The 22,203-nt window shown below is 46.4% G+C and overlaps 1 long non-coding RNA gene across 1 annotated transcript in view; it reads left to right on the top strand.

Moving 5' to 3' along the window:
- LOC309612682 overlaps window positions 1-22,203 on the top strand; it is a 399,141-nt gene that overhangs the window by 162,649 nt on the left and 214,289 nt on the right. The window contains exon 2 of the long non-coding RNA XR_014235335.1: window positions 12,691-12,783. This is a non-coding gene — a long non-coding RNA (uncharacterized lncRNA). The remainder of the gene's footprint in view (window positions 1-12,690; window positions 12,784-22,203) is intronic.

Below are 22,203 nucleotides of genomic sequence, written 5' to 3'. Positions count from 1 at the left end.
CATTTGAGAATCAGTGCTCATTATGGAAGGAAAGCTTCCATCATCTGCTAGAAAGATTTCATACAGAGGGGTCAGGGGAGGGGTTCTTTGATATTCTACCCCCTAGATTTCCCTCTCTACTTCCTAGTTGGAAAACTGGCCCAGCCCACTGTCCCTAAGAACACAGGGGCTTGATCCTGACACTCCTCTTGGGACACACTCAAAGCCCTTCTAAAGACCCGTCTCTACTCTTCATGTTAGGGAAGGGGCAACAGTCGACAACTCCAGTGTCTCTCTGAGTGAGTCTTTAGAGACTCATTTATGTGACCCACTGGCCTCCGAACATGAATATCATGGCAGCATAAATGCCCCTAAGTGGTTGAAAAGTAAAAGAAAGAAAAAAAGGTATAATTAGCTTATTCATAATTGTTCCTTCAAGGAAAATGGAGCATTGACCTTGTGGAAAGAACCAGTTTAACCAAAATAACCCGCATTTGCTGAGGACTCTCTCTGTGCCAGGCCCTGGGCTAAGTGCTTTGCATTGAAGTTTGCATTTAAGTCACTCTTTGAAGTGGATACTATTATCATATTCATTCTTCAGATGAAGAAACTAAGGGTTGGAGAGATTAAGTAACTTGCCCAAGTCCACCTAGCTTATAAGAAGTCAGAGATGGGACACTGATTCAGGTCTGTCAGATCTGACACTAAAGTAAGTGCTCTTGGTCAGCCATCAATGGGTATTTCCTCTAGCTTTGCTGATGTGCCAGTTGTTTTACCCACAGTTTGCCTATGCGTAGGAGAAAATCAACTATAGTGCCTTAACCAAGCAACAGTTTATTTTCCCCACATAATCAGAAGCTCACAGGAGAGCAATTCAGGGCTGATTCAGGCCCTTCTATCTTTCTGTCCCATCATCCTTAGCATGTCTCTTCCACCCTCATGGTCACAGTGTGGCTGCTGCACTTCGCTGCTTTGCACCTGCATTCCAGGCAGAAGGAAGTAGGAAGAGACAAAGGGATTTTTCCTTGTTGGGCTTCATCTTTTTAACTTGGGGGAGCTGGTTTCCTTAGAAAATTTCTTTCTATATCTCCTTGTCCAAAACTCTGTCAGTGTCATCGCTAGCTGAAAAGGAGACTAAAGATGGAATATTTCAGCTTTCTCACCTCTAAAATAAAGGAAGGCAAGAAACACAGGCCTGGGAGTAGTTAGAAGGAGCCAATCTATAGTTTCTGCTCAGCTTACACCTTGAATGCTTTGCTCCAAAGGTTACTGGTGGGCATGGCTGGGGCAGAGCCAATGTTTATCTTAGAGTGAGAATTTCTTTACATTAACATGCTGTGCCAAGTCAGCCCTTGCTTTCCTTTGTCCTTCCTGGGTAGCAGTGTGCGTGCCTCTACTTGCAGGCTCAGCCCTGCAGTTGCCCAAGTCAGCACCAGAGGGTGGGGTGTGGCATTGGTCTTGTGGGAGCCCAGGGTTTCTCAAGTTTAGTCTTTCCTCACCTCTGCTCCATGTCAGCCCAATTAGAACCACTGACTTGAATTCCAGTTTCCCTGCTCTAAGCCCCAAGCCCCAGCTTGTTTGACTGTTGGGGGTTGGAAATCCTCCCTGAGGCTTGCTGGCTGTTATGGTTACCCCACCAAGGTGGGATCAACCCCTCCTCCTAAAAAATGTGGCTCAGATATCGAGGCTGATGATGCCACAGATGCACTAAGAGAATAGGAAAGGATTTATTACTCACATAATGAGGCTTTCTGGGGAGAGGAGGGTAGGCCCCCAGGCTGCTCTGACAATGGCATGAGAACACAGGGAAAGGAGATTGGCTTGGGGTTTTATGGTGGTGTCTTAGTGAGCTTGGGCAGCCATAACAGAATACCGTAGACTGGGTGGCTTCAACAACAGAAATTTGTTCTCAAGGTTTTGGAGGCTGGGAAGTCCAAGATCAAGGTGCCGGCAGATTCAGTGTCTGGAGAGAACCTGCTTCCTGGTTCATAGATGGTGATCTTTTCACTGTGTCCTCACATGGCAGAAGGGGCAAGGGAGCTCTCTGGGGTCCCTTTTATAAGGGCACTAATCTAATTCCTGAGGGCTCCACCCTCATGACCTAATCACCTCCCAAAGGCCCCATCTCCCAATACCATCACATTGAGGGTTGGGGCTTTAGCATGTGAATTCTGGGGGGACACAACAATTCAGTCCATAGTAGGTGGCCAGGGGGTGGGGCCAAAGTGAGTGTTCCCGTGCACATGTGGTTTGATCTTCCTACCTATGCCTTGGCTTTCCTATCATCTTGCCCAGCTGTGGGGCAGGTGGGGAAGGAGAGTGGTGGGACTTGGAAGCTGGCAGCAGTCAAACATCCAAAATGGAGTCAGATTCTTTATTACATTGACTCCCTTGGGCTTCCCTCATGTACATGGTCCTTGGGCTGTGACCTGATGCCCGGGACAGGGAAGATGCTTCCTTCTGACTTCGGGTATCACTTGCTGCCTGACCTTCCTCAGCAGCACCCTGCCCCCTGAATGCGTTCCCTTGAATCTCCATGTGCTCCTGAGCCACATTCTATTTACTTATTTATTAAAAAAATTTTTTTGGCCGCACCACACAGCTTGTGGCATCTTAGTTCCCAGGGATTGAACCCAGGCCCCAGCAGTGAAAGCGCCGAGTCCTAGTCAGTGGACTGCCAGGGAATTCCCATGAGCCACATTTTAGTTCACCACAGTCCAGACTTCGTCTACTAGACCCTGGTTAACCCTCCCAGGGCCAACTGGTCTGCAGCTGGTTGGTTTGGTTCTTCTCTTTTTCTGCCAGCTGAGTTGCTAAGACCCAGGTATCACGCAGAACCATGTGGTTGCAAGTTTTGGGGTGAGTACCTATGTGGCGTACTAAAATCATGCCATGAAGTCTGCCAAATTTGTAACTTTTAGCCCTGGCCTCTCCACTAGACCTACAACTATTTGCATCCAGTGAGGAATGAAAATTCTTCATCCTCCTCCTCTTCATCAAAGATTTCTTGAGCATCTCCTGGTGGCCCTAATCCATAGCATAGCACTTGGACACTCAAGGATAGAGGTGTGGCCTCCTTCCTGTAGGGACTTGCAGTCAGATTGGGAGGCAAGATTTACACATTGAAAGAAAAAAAAGAAGAAATAGGTGCAAATAATGGGATAGACGAGGCAATGATTTCAAGAGCTCGTTGAGGGTTGGTGCAATCAGGGAGACTTCCTGGGGGAGACGGGCACTTGAGCCAAGCCATGGGAGGGTGTCTGTGATACGCATAGGTATGGGAGCAGCCATCCGCTGCCCCTCTTCCAACCTATGTTCTCCTGTCAGTGATCATTGAGGGGAATTTGACAGTGTGAGCCTATGATATTCAGAATTCTCTAGGATGATGATTCTTATGGGGGAGCTTATTAGAACCACTAAGAAGGGTGAGGTTTGGGGTACCCAGAGGTCTCTAAAGTAAGAGTGAGTCCAGTGGCGAAAAGGACCAAGGTCCCTAATCCTCAGTCTGTGAGCTCTTCCCTGATGCTCTCCAAATGTCTTCCTTACAAGAAGGAGGAGAATGATCCTCCCTATTAGATCCTTATTCCAAAATCCACAATGAACAAGCAAGTGTTTTATAATCTAACATAAATCTTGGTGATTACTCTTTTTTTAAAAAAAACATTTATTTATTTATTTAGGTTGTGCCAGGTCTTAATTGTGGCTCACAGCATCCTTAGTTGTGGCTCGCCTGCTTCTTTGTTGTGGCAGTGTGCTCCTTAGTTGTGGCCAGCGGGCTCCTTAGTTGCAGCTCGCTGCCTCCTTAGTTGTGGCATGTGAACTCTTAGTTGCAGCATGCATGTGGGATCTAGTTCCCTGACCAGGGATCAAATCCAGGTGCCCTGCACTGGGAGCTTGGAGTCTTAACCGCTGCACCACCAGGGAAGTCCCAGTGATTACTCTTATTTTCACATGAACGAGTTTTAGGCAAGTCATTCTACGTCTTTGGGGCTCAGTTTGTCCAGTGGCCTAATGTGTAAACAGCTACACCAATATTATAACCCATCATTATGTATCATTGTAAATTTACATGGCATTTCTCCATATACAAACTTATTTACTTCATTCATCACAACTCTATGTGTGCTACTTTCTATATTTTATGGACAATGTAGAAAAGTGGGATTCGGAGAAATTCAGCAGTTTTTCTAATACTCTCTATGTGAGTATATGTAAGTGAAAGAGTCAGGACTTGAACACAGATCTTTTGGATAACTTTTATGGCCTTGCTGCTTCTCAAAATACAAAACGATCCAACCATGCAAGCCAAGCCCATCGCAAATCAAAAGCAAACCAAAACTCTTTGTGCTGTCGGTTGGGACAACATACCTGAAGATTCCTCGAGGATGTCCAGGTGCTCTGTGCAGGGGGGACCATGGCTACTACTGCTCTTCGTTGTGCACTAGCCCAGCGCAGGCAGAGGTGCTCTGCTGAGGAGGGCATGCGCCAGGTTCCAGGAAGAGCATCTCATTTTCAATTAAACTCCATAGCGGATGCACAACTTAGTTCTCAGCTTCCTAGGACGCAACATCTCCATCTGCTGGATGCCGAGGTCTTCCGCCAGCCTGAGGGGTTTGGCACTGTCTTTGGATGTTGATGTGTTTTTGGATAAACACACATACACGCACACACACACACACACACACACACACACACACGGCCCTTTCTCTTCCTGTTGTTACCATATTGGCCTTCAAGTCCTTCATGGTTGCATTACAGGGTGAGCTGGAACTCTTGATAAAGGAGTTCTGTACAGTGATGACATGAATTGATTTCCAATTTCCTGTAGAATGATTCTATCATTGCTAGTGACTCAGGCAATTTAGCTCATTTTCCAGGCCTGCCTGGGGGTTGTAGATCACACCGACAGCTTCCCAGTCATGCAGGAGGGGGATTTTGACAAGATGAGAGAGGAGACATTTTCAGAGAGTTTTGTGTTGGGGGTGGCCAGAAGGCAATGGCTGCCCCCAGGGCTTCGGGCCCTGCGGTGTCCCGTTGAGAGTAGCCATGTCTTGGCCATGATGGGGAAGCTGGCCTGTGGTTGGGTGTCTGGGGGGCTGCCCAGGACACCCCTTTTCCCTTCTCCATATGATGTTCAGTCCTGCTCAGCATGAGAACATCCAAAGCCCCAGCCAAAAGATAGAAGGGATTAATTTTCAGTAGTTTCCTCCATACCAAATACTCTTAGATGGCATGTGTCTTTTAAAAGATTGAACACACAGACTGGCTTTTTCTTTCTCAGTGGACTCTATTATAGCAAGTATGATTCTTTGCATTTACTCATGAATTCATTTTCATCTGCCAAGCTTGCACTGATTGTGCACTGGGTGCTGGATGAATTTGCTCGCCCTGGAAGGCATGTTGAAAGGACTGACAGTGTTCTACCTCCCAGAGTCATCCAAGCAAAGCAGAACATGGCCGTGTTAGGACCAGGAGGCCTCCTGCGGGCTGTAACTCTGCACTAAAGCCTGATTCATTTAATCCTCATGACAGCTCTACCAGGTGGGCCCACGACTATCTCTAGTTTGCAGATGTGGAAACGAAGGCACAGCAGATAAGTAACTTGCCCAAGGTCATACGAGGAGAGGGGCAGAGCAGAGATTAGAACTCGGGCCGTTTGGAAACAGTCTGTGTTTCTAAGCCTTGCACTATATCCCTTAAGGCTGGTGGATGAATATAGATGATTTTCCATCCAGTGGACTGAGTGGAGCCCCTAGAAGTTGCTTAGCAATCACCCTGCTTTTATTAGGATTTTGTCAAAGTCTGACAGCACAAGAAATCGCTGGAGGCCCAGAAACTGAGCACATCCATGCATATGTGCAGGTGTGAGTGTGCACGGACACATATGCATGCACACAGGCATATACACATACACACACTCACATGCACACACACACACACGACAAGAGGACATAGCTCAAGAAGCCACAGAAGCAATGGTTCGTGACACAGCTCTGCAGAACAGACACACTGATTTCTCCCTAGTCATTCAGCCAAAAAATTAGTTTTTGGAAATCATTGCCGAGCTACTTCCCAAACCAAGGCTAAGCTTGAGTCCTGTAACAGGAAGCTGATGACCAAGTGTGTTCTGAGAACCGCCTGGGATCTGGACTGTTTGACAGATATTGTAATATGCAAATGTTCACATACTTTACTCTGTGAGGACTGTTATCCCCCTTTTACAGCCAGAGAGACTGAGGCTCAGGAAGATCTCTCCAGATCACAGAGCTAGCAAGGGACAGGGACAGGGTTCCAACACACACCTCCCGAGTCCCGGTCCACTTCTTTCCAGAATAATACAGACACCACTTCCCACGCATGCTCTGTCGATGAGTATTTTATTTTGACATATCGGCTCTCTAAAACTGATCCGCCATATCTCCTGTGAGTGTCAAGAGCAGACCCAATTGCCTGATTCCTGTTCTGAGAACCTGGCCTGTGGTTTGGACAAGGTTCCAGTGAAGGCTCTGGCTTTGACCCTCATTTCTCATCCTATGAAGAGCTCCACGTGGCCTCTGTGCTCTCCACCCCATAGTTTCTCCACAGAGTCTGTTTGCTCTGATTGGCTCTTTTCCCCACCCCTTCCAGAATTCATGTCTTAGGCTGCCAGTCATGTTGGCTCTCATTAATAGCTTCCGGGATGGAAAGAGACAATATAATCACTCCCTGCACACCTGTCAGGTAGATGCTGCATTAGGCAGTATGTTTGAGGTTGTTTTTAGTTCTGATCAAAGTGAATGAAACAGATGTACCTCGTGGGTCTTATGAAAATGGCAGAGAAAATTACTCATCAGACACCTGACTTGTCTCACAAATTCTTTGTACGCAGCCAATGCTGCCTTTTCCCCCTTAAATAAGCAAGTGTTTAGTTTTCTGATCAATAGTTAAGATTGGGCTGGCTGGAGAAGAATCCGTTTAATCCCAGACACATAAAGGCAATGGCCTATTGTGATGCTCTCCTAATATAGAGTTTAGAAGTAATTGCTCCCTTGGACAGAGAGAAACATTATCTGTTTCTCATTCATTTACTTATATATTCATTTATTCAATAAATATTGACTGGGCACCTATCTTGTCATGTGGCAGGTCCAGTTTTAGGTGCCAGGAATGTTCTAGTGGTGAATCTGACATGGTCCCTGCTTCCAGGAAGCCCACAGACTGGGGCGGGGGGAGAAGTAAATGTATAAACAATGACAGTACAAGTATGATAGATGCTGGATTACTCATTCAAGTAATTTTTATGGATACATGTAGGGGAGACAGCTTCTAAAATGGCTCTAATGATGGTTACTTCCTGACATCCAGGCTCATGTATAATCCCCTCCCTTGGGTGTGGGCTGGACCTGGAGACTCACTTCTAATCAAGAGGCTCTGGAAAAACGATGGGATGTCACATCTAAGATTAGGTTACTGTGATGGGTTGAATCGTGTCCTCCCCCCAAAAGATTATATCTTAACCCCTGGTACTGGTGAATATGATTGTATTTGGAAACAGGGTCTTTGCACATGCAGTCAAGTTAAGATGAGGTCAGTCAAGTGAGCTCTAATCCAGTGTGACTGGAGTCCTTATAAGAAGGGGAAATATGGACACAGAGACAGACACACACACAGGGAGAATGCCAAGGGGAAGGCAAAGAGAAGGATGATGTATCCCTGAGCTGACGGATACCAAAAATCACCAGCAAACCACCAGAATCTGGGGACAGGCATAGAACAGGGTCTCCCCCATTGCTCTCAGAAGAAACCAACCCTGCCAACACCTTGAACTTGGCCTTCCAGCCTCCAGAACTGTGAGACAGTCCATTTCTGTTGTCTCCCCCAAGTCTGTGGTATTTGTTTTGCCAGCCCAAGCAGTCTAATCTAGTTACAAAAAGACTGTGATTTCTGCCTCACTCTCACCCTCTCTGGTCCTTCTCACTTGCTCCAGTGAAGCCAGCTGCCATGTTGTGAGTTGTGCCACGGTGGGGCTCACGTGACAAGGACCTGCAGGTGGCCTCTGGGCTAATAGCCAGGGAGAAACTGAGGCCCTCCGCCCAACAGCCTTTAAGGAACTGAATTCTGCCAGTAACCATGGGAGTGAGCTTGGAAGCAAATTCCTTCCAGCTGGCAGCTTGGCTACAGTCTTCTGAGAGACCCAGAGCCAGCGGAACCAGCCTGGATTCTTAACTCACAGAAACTGAGATGATAAATGTTGTTTTAAGCTAATACGCTGTGGGGCATTTTGTTATGCAGCCATAGCTAGCTGATACCATCTGTAGAGTAGACTGGACACTGTCCTAAGCCCCAGGTCCTGGCCTTGAGAAGAGGCAGTTTGATTAAGGAAGCTTGGGCTCTGACCTCTGGCTGTCCTGGGTTCGAATCCCAGCCATGTCCTTCACTTGCTGTGCTGTCTCTGCAATTCACCTTACTTTGGTTTCTTCCTCTGTAATAAAAGGAACAGTAATGGGGGTCCTGTGTGGATTAAGTTAACTTCTGTAAAGACTTTAAAGAGTTCATTTCACATTCAATGAATATTTACTGGGTGTCTATGGTAGGGCACTTAGGGGTTGCTGGGCTGAGAGGTTACTTGCTTGAAGTGGGTCCCTGCCCTTGTGTTATTTACCTTATAGCGAAAGAGCTGGAAGATGGACAAGTAAACACAGGTATTTCTTCACCTTCAGGGAGTGCTATTTCCTGTGCAGAAAGAGGAAGTGATTTAATTTTGCATAGTTCTTTTGGGACAAGAGGTTGGGGAACGCCTCTCTGAGATGCTATTTGCCAGAGATGGGGATGAACTGGTCAAGAGGAGGTCGTGGGGTAGAATGTGCTGAGCGCAGGCCAGCTGAGCGATGGTGGGTGTGGTCCAGGGTGCGTGGATTTGGGCTGCATCGCGAGGGTAGGACCAAATGACTTGCTGAGACTGGGCTGTAGGGCCAGGGAGGAACCAAACAGGACTTTTAGGTTTGAGGCTTGAGCAACTGGGTGGATGGGGGTGCCATTTACTGTAGTGGGAAGCATGGGGGCTTAGCAGGTTTGGGGAGGGGACTCAGGAGTTTCGAGTTGGGGTATGGAAGTGGGTGGGAAGAATGCTCTGGAGAGGGGAAAGGAGGGACGAAGGCACAGGGGTATGACAAACAGTGTGGGTTTAGGAAGCTGGCAGCTCTCTGGTCGCTCAGGGCTCAGCACCGCAGATTCTAAGGGCTGCCAGGGGGATGTGGCGGGGTGGTGGGGCTGCGATTGCTGGTCTTTACCCTGCTGTCCCTAGGAGGATGGGAAGTGTGTGTGGGAGTCATGGGGGGGTGTTTATTATTTGAAAAAATATTACCGGGATGCTTGTTAAAATCCAGACTCCTGGGCCTCAGCTGCAGAGAGTCTAGTTCAGTAGATCTAGTGGGTGGCCTGGGATCCGCATGGTTAGCAAGCATCTCCGCCGATTCAGGTGTGGTGGTTCTCAGACCACACTTTGAGAAGCAGCGGTGTGGAGGGAGGGTGGATAAGAGGGTGGAAAGCCAGAGGCAGGGAGCCTGGGGTGGGGATGAGCTTTACCAAGGAGGCAGCTCACCTCTTTCTGGGAGATGGGAGGTGAGGGCAGCTGCTGGTTTAGACAAATCCACAGGGACAGGTCATGGGGACGAGGGGGAGCTGGGGAGGCAAGGGCAGAAGGGAGGGATTTTCCATGTGGAATGGACTGTGTTTTCCCTGGAAATGGTGATGAGTGGGATCAGGTAAGAGTGCAGATAGGGTAGGAGGGCTTGGGGGTGGGGTGGGGGGCAGTGATGGAGGCTTCTTTCAGACTGAAGTTCACCAAATCCTATTGGTTTGCCATGTCCATCATAAGCCAGGCCTTCCCTAGCCCTGCGGACACCACTGGAAGTGAGAGTCCAGCTGTGGAGCTGTGGGTACCAGCGCTGGGGGACAAGCAGGTGGGAACGAGGCTGGAAGGTGAATCCCCGGTGTTCCCTCTGCCCAAGTGGCCGTCCCGCTTTCTATATGGAGTTGCGGGTGGGGCTGCACCCGGATGGATGTAGGGATGTTGCAGAGAGGACAGGAGGCTGAGCAGCTGCCAAGGGGAAAGGGAGCTGATCAAGAGCCAGCAGGGGGGGGCAGCCCCGAGGGCCCCAGTCCGTGGAGCTGGGAGGGCTTCTCCAGCTGTGCTCCCAACCTCGCGTAGAGCAGGGAAGCCAGACTGGGTGGCCCTGGGGTGGAGATGCAGAGCTGTCGCTGCAGCAGGAGAAAAACTGGGTAGAGCTGGGGCCTGTCAGAAGGACTTACTTCGAGAAGTAGATTTCAACTCAACACCAGAGCAGCCACTGCGGGATTCCCCCAGGACCCATCCCGCATGCCCTTGATTTTAAAACTCTGCACCCTTCGGGTGCAAGTTCAAATTCTGTCTCCTGTGAAGCCACCCCTGCTTCTTCCCGCTGGAACTGCACTTCCTTCTTCGGCAGCAGTGTGCAGCTGCCGCCTCCTCCGTGCTCACGGGGTACTTGCTCCAGGCCTGCCTCTTCTTCTAGGGCTGCGGTCCTAGGGGCCCGTGATGCCGCCTCCTACCTCCGTCTGCCTGTAAATCTCAGACTGTGTCTATGTCACTGCCTTCCTATAAGTAAATGTTTTCTAAGTGGCCTTGAACTCGATTGTTCTTAGAGGTAGTGGAAAGGATGAAAAGTTAACAAGTCACAAGGAGTAGCCCAGAGAGTAAGGCAGTTTTTCTCATTTGCAATGGAGTCACCACCTCCTTGTTAAAAATGCACATTGGGGACCCTTCAGACACACTGAATCAGCATCTCTGGGGTGGTGAGTAACAGAAATCTGAAGATGAATGAGCTGATTCAGAAGCGTTGTTTAACCCTGGAATTTGAGCCTGAGGTCAAGGTGTAATTGATGAGGAAAAAGGGAAGCATTGCTGCTCTCCTGCCTAGCGCCCTTAGGCACCCTCTGTCCTAGGTGTCGCTCACCATTTAGGTTGCTTTACTTTGAGAGCTGCAGGCTCCGAGGTCGCCCCTCCTGCCCCTCTCAGAAACCCCCAGTCCCTCAGTGCTTGAGAGCCCCTGGCTTTTCACGAGATGGAAAGGACCCTGGAGATCTGAGGAATTCTTCCTCTTCGGTGGGGATGTCAGAGAGCTGAAGGGTTAGCCTTCCCAGCCTTGTCTGTGCCAGATGAATCTTTAATTGGTGACTTCCTAAAAAACGGTAGTGGTTGGAGGGCGTAATGAAGTAGAATATTTGGAGCCAGGGTCAAGGATTTTGGGAGACTCAGGGGGTCTTTTCTACTGACATTTGGGTACCTCCTACCTACCTACCCAACTCTGGGAGGGCAACCAACCAAAATCAATCAATCATCAATCAATCAAAATGAATCACATGCCTTAGAAGCCTGCGAATGGATTCATCATCTTATTTAATTGATCAGATACATTTATAATTACAGATCAATAAAAAATTATGTATTGCACCATGCAGTTTTAAATAGCTACCAAAATTATAAAAAGCATCACTGGTTGTTCAGAGGGGGTAGATCTGCTGTGTGCCTCTACATTTTGTCACAACATGTGTGGTCTGTGTTCTGAGGCAACCAGAATCTGAGTCTGGAATGTCTGTTTCAGAATAGCTTTTTTTCTGAAATCCATCTAAACCGGAAGAAGGCAGTAGGCTGCAAAGTATCTTCTTAATTTAATCATTTGTTTGTTCATTCATTCACTGATCTAATGATTCTACTGAGAACTAGGGATAGAGCAATGAAACAGACCCTTGTAGTCTTTCCCTTCTTGGAGGTGGCCCCTGTGGGGCTCCCAGGACTGTAGGCTGCACAGAAGGTGTGTAGCACCTGCCCTTCTCCATGTGTCTCACCAGCTCCGTGCTGTCCCCTCTTTCCCCACAGGAACCCGCACCAGTGCACACGGTGAGATGCCTCCCCACCAGTGTGCATTCGTTTCCCATCACTGTACAGCCCTGCTTTGTCCCACTTGCTGCCCTGCCCTTTGTTGTCAGGCCTCTGCCAGGGAGTTGCAGTGATGGGCAGTGGGCACTGTGGTTGAACCCTGCTTTGGGTCAGCCCCACTTACTAACTGCTCTGTGCTGGGCAAGGGATTTACACATTTTGAGCCTCACTGACAGGATGGGTGTAACAGCATCCACCTTGCAGGATTACTGTGAGTGTTTAAACAAAATAAAGTGTGTAAAGCAGAATAGTGATTGTGGCTTACCTACCCATTGTCCCAATCTCTTCTGCTTTCTTAGTAACAGAGCCCTATATTTTTAAAGGTAGTTCTTGCTTGGCTAAAAACTCTTTCTCAATCTCCTTTGCAATGGGATGACCAATGAGATTGAAGCAGAAGCCATTGGGTGGGGATTTGGAAAATCTCCTTGAAGTGCCCTTTTGCCTTCTCCCCCACCCCACATTCTCTTTCTTTCTGTCTGAGATATGGATGTGATGGCTGGAGCTCCTGCAGCCATTTCTGACTATGGTAGTGACCTTGAGGATAAAAGCCACTTTGCTTAGGATACTGGGATAGAAACATTGGAGAAGCCTGGGCATTGATGATTTTTTTGAGCTTCAGTTTCTCATCTGTAGAATAGAAGCAATAAATATAGTGTGAATTACTAGATACTAGGAGTGAAATGCCAAGTACAGCAGCTGACATGGAGCAGGTCCTCAACTAAATGCGGTCTATGCTTTTTTTCCTCTCTCATTAGGATGTATGGGAACCACAGAAGGTTTTCTCACTTGGATCTATTAACTGCAGGACGGGCGACCTTCACATGTCCACAGCCTGTCGTAACAAACTGGTGAGTAAAGCCAAAGATGGCTCTGAGGTTCCCTTCTCTATCTAGTGTGGCCAGAAATCCTTAGAGGCAGCTGCCCGAATACGCTTTCTCCAAAGGCTGATTGTTAATCTCTTTTCCTTGGGAACTCTGCCTTAGCATCCTGCCTTCCTGTGGGGAGGTGTCATTTGCAGGAATTGTTGGTTTGACAATAGACGTGCTAAGATGGGCATCTCTAAATCCCTGTGCCCACAGCCTGGGTCCCCATCACTCAGGCTCCCGGGAGCTTCTTCTCATTCCCTAACCCAAATAGATAAGGCACTGCAGAGAGAGAGAAATCTTTGATGTAGAAGGCACTTGGACTAATGGCATAATTACTCCACAGAACCATTTGCAAAGTAATTATGGACTATTGTTAGGACGCTCCAGCTTTTTTTTTTTTTTTTTTTTTTAAGTAATGAGGCTTTGCTTAGAGTAAAGTGATGATGGAAAAGAACAGCCAATAATATGTGTGTGCATTTAAAGAGGCAAAAAACACCCTCATGCTCCCCCCCTCAAAGCAATCTGCTCCTGTTCCCATCTCCCTAACGCAAAACCAGAAACTCACTCAGAACCCACCATGGACCCCAAGTATGCATCGCTCTGTTCTCTGCCCTGTCCACAACATTTCTGATATTATAATGCAATTTCAAGAAATACTGGCTGTAGAATAATTTGCTGAGAAATGCATTTCTTCTATGGATGGAAGGACCTTGAGGCCATGTTGTTAACATAATGAAGCCCAGGGGTCTTCTAAGTGCAAAAGTTCTCGAGCAGCTCTCCTCAACACTTCATGCCAGAGCTGGGCTTCCTTCTGGCCCTGGCCCACCTCCTATGATGTCCGCAGGGTCCCGTCCCTCGGCATGGAGCCCACAGCCTCTGCTCGAGAGGGGCTGCGCTAAGCTAATTGAGATACATATTACAATATTAACTTTTAAAATATTGTATTAGGGGACTTCCTTGGTGGCGCAGTGGTTAAGAATCCACCTGCCAACGCAGGGGACACGGGTTCGAGCCCTGCTCCAGGAAGATCCCACATGCAGTGGAGCAACTAAGCCCGTGGGCCACAACTACTGAGCCTGCACTGTAGAGCTCACGAGCCACAACTACTGAGCTCGTGTGCCACAACTCCTGAAGCCCGCGTGCCTAGAGCCCGTGCTCTGCAGCAAGAGAAGCCACCACAATGAGAAGCCCGCGCACTGCAACAAAGAGTAGCCCCCACTCGCTGCAACTAGAGAAAGCCCGCACACAGCAACAAAGACCCAACGCAGCCAAATAAATAAATTAATTAATTTAAAAAATAAATAAATTAAAAAAAATCATATTAGGATATTTAAAATTTAGGATATTTCCATTAAGATAAATGAGGTACGTAGAAAAATTGTAACAGAGCATTAGTCTTTGCCTGCACTTAGCACATCGATTCTGTCCAGATGAGATCTTCAAAGCCCACCCCAGAGGTGAAGGGGAGGGGCAGGCTGAGGCTGAGAGCATTCTTTCGAGATGGAAATTCAGTCTGAGGTTGCAGGCGGTGAAGAAGAGGGCAGCGTGGAAGGTCTGAGTGTTGGGTGGAAGGGACTGGATCCATCCAGGTCCTCCCTGATGTCAGTTCCCTGGACCCCAGAGGAAACTGAAGGAATTTTCCAGGTAGCCTGGCACTTAGCCGATAACATCAATTTAAAATAATTATAGCACTGTTGGCTGAGCTTCTAGAGAAGACAAGCCCTTTGTGGGCATTCTCACTTAATCCTCATTTCAGTGACAGAGGAACAGGGGCCAGGGAAGGAAGGGATTGTCCCAAGGTCTCCCAGCCTCTCAAAACAGCACTTCTCTCTGGGAAGGAACGTTAAGTCTAGGTTTGCATGACTGAAGTCTGATGCCTTAGTGTCTGGCCCTGAGGTCTTGCTGAGCCTACGGGCCTGGGACATGCAGGGCAGCCTGCAGATTTCCAGCTAGGGTATCTTAGTCTGTTTGGGCTGCATTAACAGAATATCACAGACTGGATGGTCCATAAACAACAGACATCTATTTCTCACAGTTCTGGAGGCTGAAAGTCTGAGATCAGAGAGGAGCATGGTCAGGTGAGCATGGCCAGGTACAGCATCTTCCAGGCTGCAGCCTTTTCCTTGTATCCTCACATGATGGAGGGGGCGAGGGAGCTCTCTGGAGCCTCTTTTATAAGGGCACTAATCCCATTCATGAGGGTTCCACCCTCATGAACTAACCACATTCCAGATACACTCCTAATACCTTCACACTGGGCATTGGTTTTCCACATATGCATTTTGGGGGGACACAGACAGACATTCAGGCTATAGTACAGGACTTTGTGGGCAACCATCCTTTGGCTCTGTCTGGGGCTGTGTAGCCAGGTGACCCACCAGCCACAGACAAGGACTGTCATCAGAGCAAGGTGGTCATTTCCTATGAACACAGAAGGTGCATGTGGACAAGGCCGGAAGCCAATTCAGACCCAGCCACTGGTCATGACCCTTGGGTTACTGGTGAGTCGGCTAAAAGAGGCAGCTATGCCAGTGTCTGATTTCTGGATAGCTGGGACCTTGAGCCAGGTAACCTCTCTAAGATTCAATTTCTCATCTGTAAAATGGGTTAGTAACCCTATCTCATAGGATTTTGGGGGAATTAATGAAATAATCCACATAGTACACTTGGCACAGTGCTCACATATATTATGTTTAGAAATATTAGCTGCTATTTAAGTATGATAATAATTATTATTGAGAGCTGAGTCTCTGGAATAAGACCACTTGAGTGGGTCGGCTCTTGGCTCTTCTGTTTATTGGTTGTGTGGTCTTGGGCTAGTTGATACCTCCCAAGGCTCAGTCTCCTTATGTATCAGATGAGGATAATAGATGTACCTAGTTCGGAGGATTAAGAAGATTAAGAGTCCTAATACATTTAATGCTCTCAGCGTAGTGCCTGGCCCATAGTGTATTTATTATTTATCTCTGTGTTCAGCTGTGAGTTTATCCATAGGTGGAGGAGGTGGCTGCCTTTTGGTGTCCAGACCTGTATAACCTGTATACCTGTCTGTATAGGCAGACTTAAAGGCTGCCTTTTGGTGTCCAGACCTGTATATACAGGTGTCCAGACCTGTATAACGCCTGGCTGGCAGGTGGAAGGACAACGGGTGTACCCTAGATGGACGGGGCTCCCAAGCTGAGGCGTTCACTGTCCACACTGCCTCTCAGGCCAGGCACTGGGGAGGTGGTCTCTTCTGAAGAGAGTGACAGCCTGCTTGGGAGTGTGACTCTGGTGTGTGTGTGGGTTCACCACCAGCCCCTCCAGGACAGAGGCATTGCTTGGTTCACCTTTGCCTCTCCTGTTCAGCTCAGCCCCTGGAACACGATAACAGCTCTGTGAGTTGCTTTGAGTTGCCTATAACACAAGAAACAAAGGTGAACATTCAAGATGGTGTATAATTAAGTCCCACGTTGTATGGTGCACATAATTTGAACAGGGAGAGTCCAGATGACAGGTGGAGCTTTTTGGAGGAGGTGATCTGGACTGAGCCTGCTTTGAAAAAGTCGTTGGGAAATAGGGATGGGGTCTGGGTGGGGCAGCAGTGTGCATCATGGCAGGGGCCTGAGTGACCACAGCGTGGTGCGGGGAGAGCAGAGGGCACAGTTTCTCTGGAGCAGAATGTGTGTATTAGAGGTTAGAGGGTGATGGAGGGCCTTGAGAAGGGGGCAGGAGTTTGAACTCAATGCAGGGGACTATAGCGAGATGCAGAAAGTGTCAGGTGGATCCCACCTTCTGGGAGTATCTTAGGAGGGTAACCTTGTGGCCGTGTGGGATGAATGGAGAGTGTGGTGTAGGGAGCAGTGACTGGAAACAGCTGCGTTCGCTTGCGTACAGGGTTGGGGGGGGGATGCTGAGCCAGCAATCTAAGGCTCAGCAGAGCCACCCTGACCTCTCGTCCTGGGGATGATGCCATCTGCCTCGGGTTGCCAAGTGGTGCAGTCACTTAACCATGACCTGCCAATTAAGTCACCTATTGTGCCGGGTAATGAGTCATTCTCTGAGGTTTTTGTGCAAGCAAAGAGAATATTTATCCAGGTCCCGGGGAACCCAGGGACACGTTGGAAAGCAGGAGATGGCTTTGAAGTGGGGTCAAATGAAATCCTTAAGCCTCTGCGTCTACGGACCCGTTCACAAGTCAGAGCCTGTCGATTTTGAAGGCAGAATATTTTTAGTGCAAAGCCTTGAATCAGAGGCCTGCCTGGAGAACACAGAGCTTTTTATTTTCAGTCTCATTATCAAGGGCATTGTGCACGGGGCAAAGGCACAACAGAGAGGGAAAGTGACTGGCAGGCGGGGGACCTGGAACGAGAAAATGTGTGACCTTGGGGAAGCCAGAATCCACAGGTAATGACCCCCATGTTAGGCTTTCCTGAACAAGGAATTCCATCTTGGAGTCTGCTTCCTGGGAAACCCAACCTGTGACAAGTGGCGATAAAATGCTGAAGCCTGGAGTTAGTTATTTCCTTTCCAGTCCCCAGTTGCTGCACTTGCAAAATGAAAATGGTGCACCAGATGGAGGTTCTCAAAGTGTGGTCCACGGAACCCTGAGGGTGCCCGAAATATTCTCAGGATAAAAGTATTTTCACAGTATTATTACTGTTATCTATTTGCCATTTGCACTGATGGTGCCAGAGCAATGGTGCCTTAGCAGTGGCATCAAACCATGCTAATCTCATTGTATCCTTTGCTACCACATACTTGCAGTAAAAATAAAAAGTCAGTTTCACTTAAGAAGGTCCTTGGGACTTCCCTGGTGGTCCAGTGGTAAAGAATCCGCCTTACAATGCAGGGGACGCGGGTTCCATCCCTGGTCAGGGAACTAAGATCCCACATGCCGCGGGGCGACTAAGCCCTCACGCCACAACTACTGAGCTCGCGCACCTCAATGAGAGAGCCTGCGTGCCGCAAACTACAGAGCCCATGTGCCCTGGAGCCTGCGTGCCACAACTAGAGAAGAGAAAACCCGCACGCCACAACCAGAGAGAAGCCCACATGCCTCAACAAAGATCCCGCGTGCCGCAACTAAGACCTGACGCAGCCAAAAAAATAAATTAATTAATTAAATAAAATACGAATTACAACATTTGCTTATGCTTTTTCAACCCTCCCCTCGCCACTGCCTCGGCCCCTGAAACCCCAAAGTAGCCTAAAAAAGTGCAGATTTCTCTCCCCACCCAACCATCAGTTGAAGATCCTTGTCTCAAGTTGTACGGAATATATTTTCCAAGATGGCATCAATAAGATCTCCCATTCCGCATGTTCTTTTAACACTGAAACAATGTAACGTAACTCTACCCACTGAGAGGCAAGGTCTATGTCCCCTGCACTGGAATCTGGGTCACCTGTGACTATGGAAAAAGAGGCACTGTGTGACTTTTGCTGCTAGGTCATAACAAGCCATGCAGTTCCCATGTGGTCCTGTTGGGACTTTATTCTTGGAGCCCAGCCACCATGCAGCCAGGAAGCCCAGGCCACAAGGAGAGACCGCGTGTAGGTACTCCAGCCAACAGCTCCAGTTGAGGTCCCCGCCAACAGCCAGCATCAGCTACCAACAAGCTGTGAATGGGCCTTCAGAGCCCCCAGTGGTTTATCAGCTATGCCCCAGACATCATGGAGTAGAGATGAATTGTCCCCACTGAGTCCTGCCCAAATTGCAGGACCATGAGAAAATAAGCGACTGTTGATAAGTCTCTACATTTTGGGGTGGGTTTGTACATAGCAACAGTAACTGGAATCAAAGTCAAAAGAGGGCATTGGCAGATATGGGGAGAGATGTATTTTGGAATAAACTTTCACCCTTTGTTTATTTCACCGCTGACCGCTGTGGTCCACAGTGCAGTTGTGGAGAAACAACCCATGAGATCAAACTTTGGTTAATTTTCCCATTTCCCTTTATCAGTGTCTGTTATTAGTCATATCCATGTAAGGTCTTTTTTTTTTTTTTTTTTTTTAAGGACTTGGGATAAGTCAAGCTACTTATTTGGGCTTCAGCCTCCTCATCTGTCAAAGGAGGAGTTGGACTAAATCTTTCAGCTCTTTTCCAGCTCTGACGTGCCAGTTTCCTCTCTTCATTTTATTTTCCCCATGTTTCTCCTTTTTTCAAATTTAAAAATGAAAATTGTAAGCTCAACAAAATCTCCACGTCTCTGCTAGTATCTAATCCACTTGGGGCAGATAAACTGCAGGAATAGCTTTTTCTGGCTCTGTGAATTTGACAAGTGTGTTTGCATACCGCCTGGCGTTTTTGTCTGCATTTTCTCACTTTTGGATGCCAGGAGTCCCACTGACAACACAGCATTCCAAGGACAGCAACCATTTGTCCTCTTAATCCTTTCCTTTTTTTTCAACCTCCAAACTGAAATGTTTATGAGTCTTTATATTTCTTAGGATGTTCAATCTAAACAAGGTACAGTTTTTCTTTTCGGGGAAACTGATTGGAGTAGATTCATGCAGATGGGTTAACATGTAATTTAAGAGCTGTGTTCAAGGTTTGCACACTGGGAGACTGGCCACTGACAGACCAACAAAGGGCAACTCAGGTGGGTACCGTTAACTCAACCAAAATTTGGAGAAGGAGGGATCCTGTTGTGTCTCTCTACCCCGACTCTGTTGCTTGTTTTACCCCTAGGCATGAATGGGTAGAATCGCTAAATTAGCATAGTCCTTCCAATTTCCAGACTTCAGGAAGCAGAGCCCCGGATCCTGTCCAGTGAGAGTGGCCTGGAATGGAGAATCACTTACCTTCAAGCTGGTAGGCACTTGAAGAAAGAGCTTGAAGGTTGGAGATTAGCAAAACACTCAGCAGCCATAAAGACAGGTTGACTAGAAAATTACAGGGTATTTAAAATAAGTTTTATGTACATTGCATACAAGCTGCCCCTGCTTTCTATTTATTCATTTATTTATTTAATTATTTATGAGATATAGTGGATGTACAATATTATGTCAGTTTCAATCTGACATTTACATATGTTAGGAAATGTCCCTGTTTTCTTTTTGATATCTAAATATTTGTGAGTGTTTATTAATAAACACTGGCAATGTACATATGTTTTTTAATGTGGTTGTGCTTACCTGGGAGTTCGAGTGATCTTTTTCTTTAAAAGTGACCCGTCATATATATTTTATATACACATCTGTATCTTTGGTATCTAAGAATCAAAATAAATAGATAATTACAAACATTGATACAATTTAGACATATATATTCTGGACTGTAGTAATCTGGAAAGAAAAGGTATATTGGAGGTTTGTTGATACATATATTCTCGGGGACCCTCAGCATAACGCTAATTAAATAGGATTTGAACGTTTTCATTGGCGAATAGAACCCATTTTTGCTTATTATCATAACTAATAAATATGTTTGGTTTTATTTATCATATTATTTCATGCATTCACTCATTCACATTCCATTATTTTGCCTTATGGGTAGTTTTTTTCTTTGCTTTTATTTTCTCTTGTGATAGTTGATGGTTTGCGCAAATATTTAGTTTTAATAAGTTGTTAATTTTACACTTCTCAAAAACATCTTTGGGCTTCCCTGGTGGCGCAGTGGCTAAGAATCCGCTTGCCAATGCAGGGGACACTGGTTCGATCCCTGGTCCGGCCCCCGCTCACCTCAACTAGAGAAGGCCTGCGCATAGCAACAAAGACCCAGCGCAGTGAAAAAATAAATAAATAAAATAAAAATCTTAAAAAAAAAAAATCTTTGCTTTTACATTTCCTGTAATTATTCAATGGAAGAATAATGTATGAAACTTGGACTCCTCTTTTTGAAACGAGGAGTGAATGATGTGTTGTAGCTCTCTTCACTCAACTCCCTAGATGTGCCAATATCACCTTGGGTACATTGTAGGACGCAGGTGCTTATTCATATTGACTTTTTTTTTTTTTACAATATATAACTTGTTTTTCAGGCATCCCTGTAGACTTGGACATTCATTTATGTACCATATTTTTGTCAATTATTTAGACAATCATTTTATAACTTTTCAGATGAGTCCTTAGTTTTGATTCATCTGGTAGGTTTAGGGATTATAACTTTGGTTAATGTTTTCAGGAGAAATGAGTCAGTAACAGAATTTTCTGTGGCATTACCTCTCTCAGACTATCTTTCCTTTGTCTTGAACAAAGGCATATACGTGAACAGCATCCAGGCTAGGCAAAGAACTCTTGGGTCACAGAATTCCCCCTTAACATTCTACAGACATTGCTTTGCTTTCTATATTGGCGTTGGTAGGATCTGGGGTTAGCCTTATTTTGGTTCTTTGTAAGTGACCTGTCATTATATTTATTTTTTGCTTAGTTTAGTGGCATTTTCCCTCCAACCTTGATACTGAAAAATGTCACTAAAATATGCACACTTTGTCTCTTTTCATAACTTTCCTTAAAACAGTTGAATCCTTTTGATTTATATGCTCAGATTTTTTTTCAAGCACAGGAAAATTGTCTCCTACTAAATCATTGATTTTTGCTTCCTCCACTTATTCTGCTTTCTTATTTAGGAATACGGCTAATCCAGAGATTAAATATTGGATTTCTAGCCTACTTGCATATTATCTTCTTTCTTATTATATTTATCTTTCTGTGCTTCTTCTCACTCCCACCCCCTCAGTCTTATTGCATTTACCTGGTTAATCATCTCCACCACCAACCTATTTTTTCCCCCATCGTTGATGTTTGCTTTTTAGTGCCTCCAATGTGGATTTTAATTTTGTTACTGTTTTTAGCTTCCTGGCACTCTTCCTGTCTCTGCCAGCTTCTTTTTTATTTGAGCCTACATTTCTGATTTTTCATTTCATCATTCAAAACTTGCTTTATGAGCTTTCTTAATTTTTTAAAAATTAAGAACATAAAACAGGTGTATTCTAAACATTTCTTCTGTTTCCTGTAATCAGTTAATTTCCCAGGTAAGCTTTTCCTCTGTACACCTAGGGCAAAGTTTTCATGTGTGTATTATACAATCTTTTTATAGACCCAATTTTTCCCCTCGGCATATGTATCCTTCCATATATATATATATATATATATATAATCTGTCTTTGCTCAAGGATATCCTTGAGCAAAGAGAGATGTTTTCCAGGTCAGTGTTTGCTAGCTGATAGAGCATATATATCTCTTTCATCCCCTTCATAGGCTGCCTGCCTTCTGCCAGAATTTCCTTTTTGGATCTCAGGCCAGAGGCAGATTGATGTGACCAGCCCATAGCCACATTTCTGGTTAATGGCAAACATTTACCTAGTACAGCTCTTTACAACTCACAGAATTTCATGTGGTCCCTTAAGCGACAGAAAGTGATTGTATTTCCAGATAATTGAAATAGTCAACAGTTCTTCTGCTACAAGTAAGCTCGGAAAA

This window comes from Balaenoptera borealis (assembly GCF_965194805.1).
Source record: "Balaenoptera borealis genome assembly, chromosome: 16".
NCBI lineage: Eukaryota > Metazoa > Chordata > Mammalia > Artiodactyla > Balaenopteridae > Balaenoptera > Balaenoptera borealis.
Note: the sequence above shows the minus strand (reverse complement) of the source record. Positions and strands in the feature narration are given on the sequence as shown.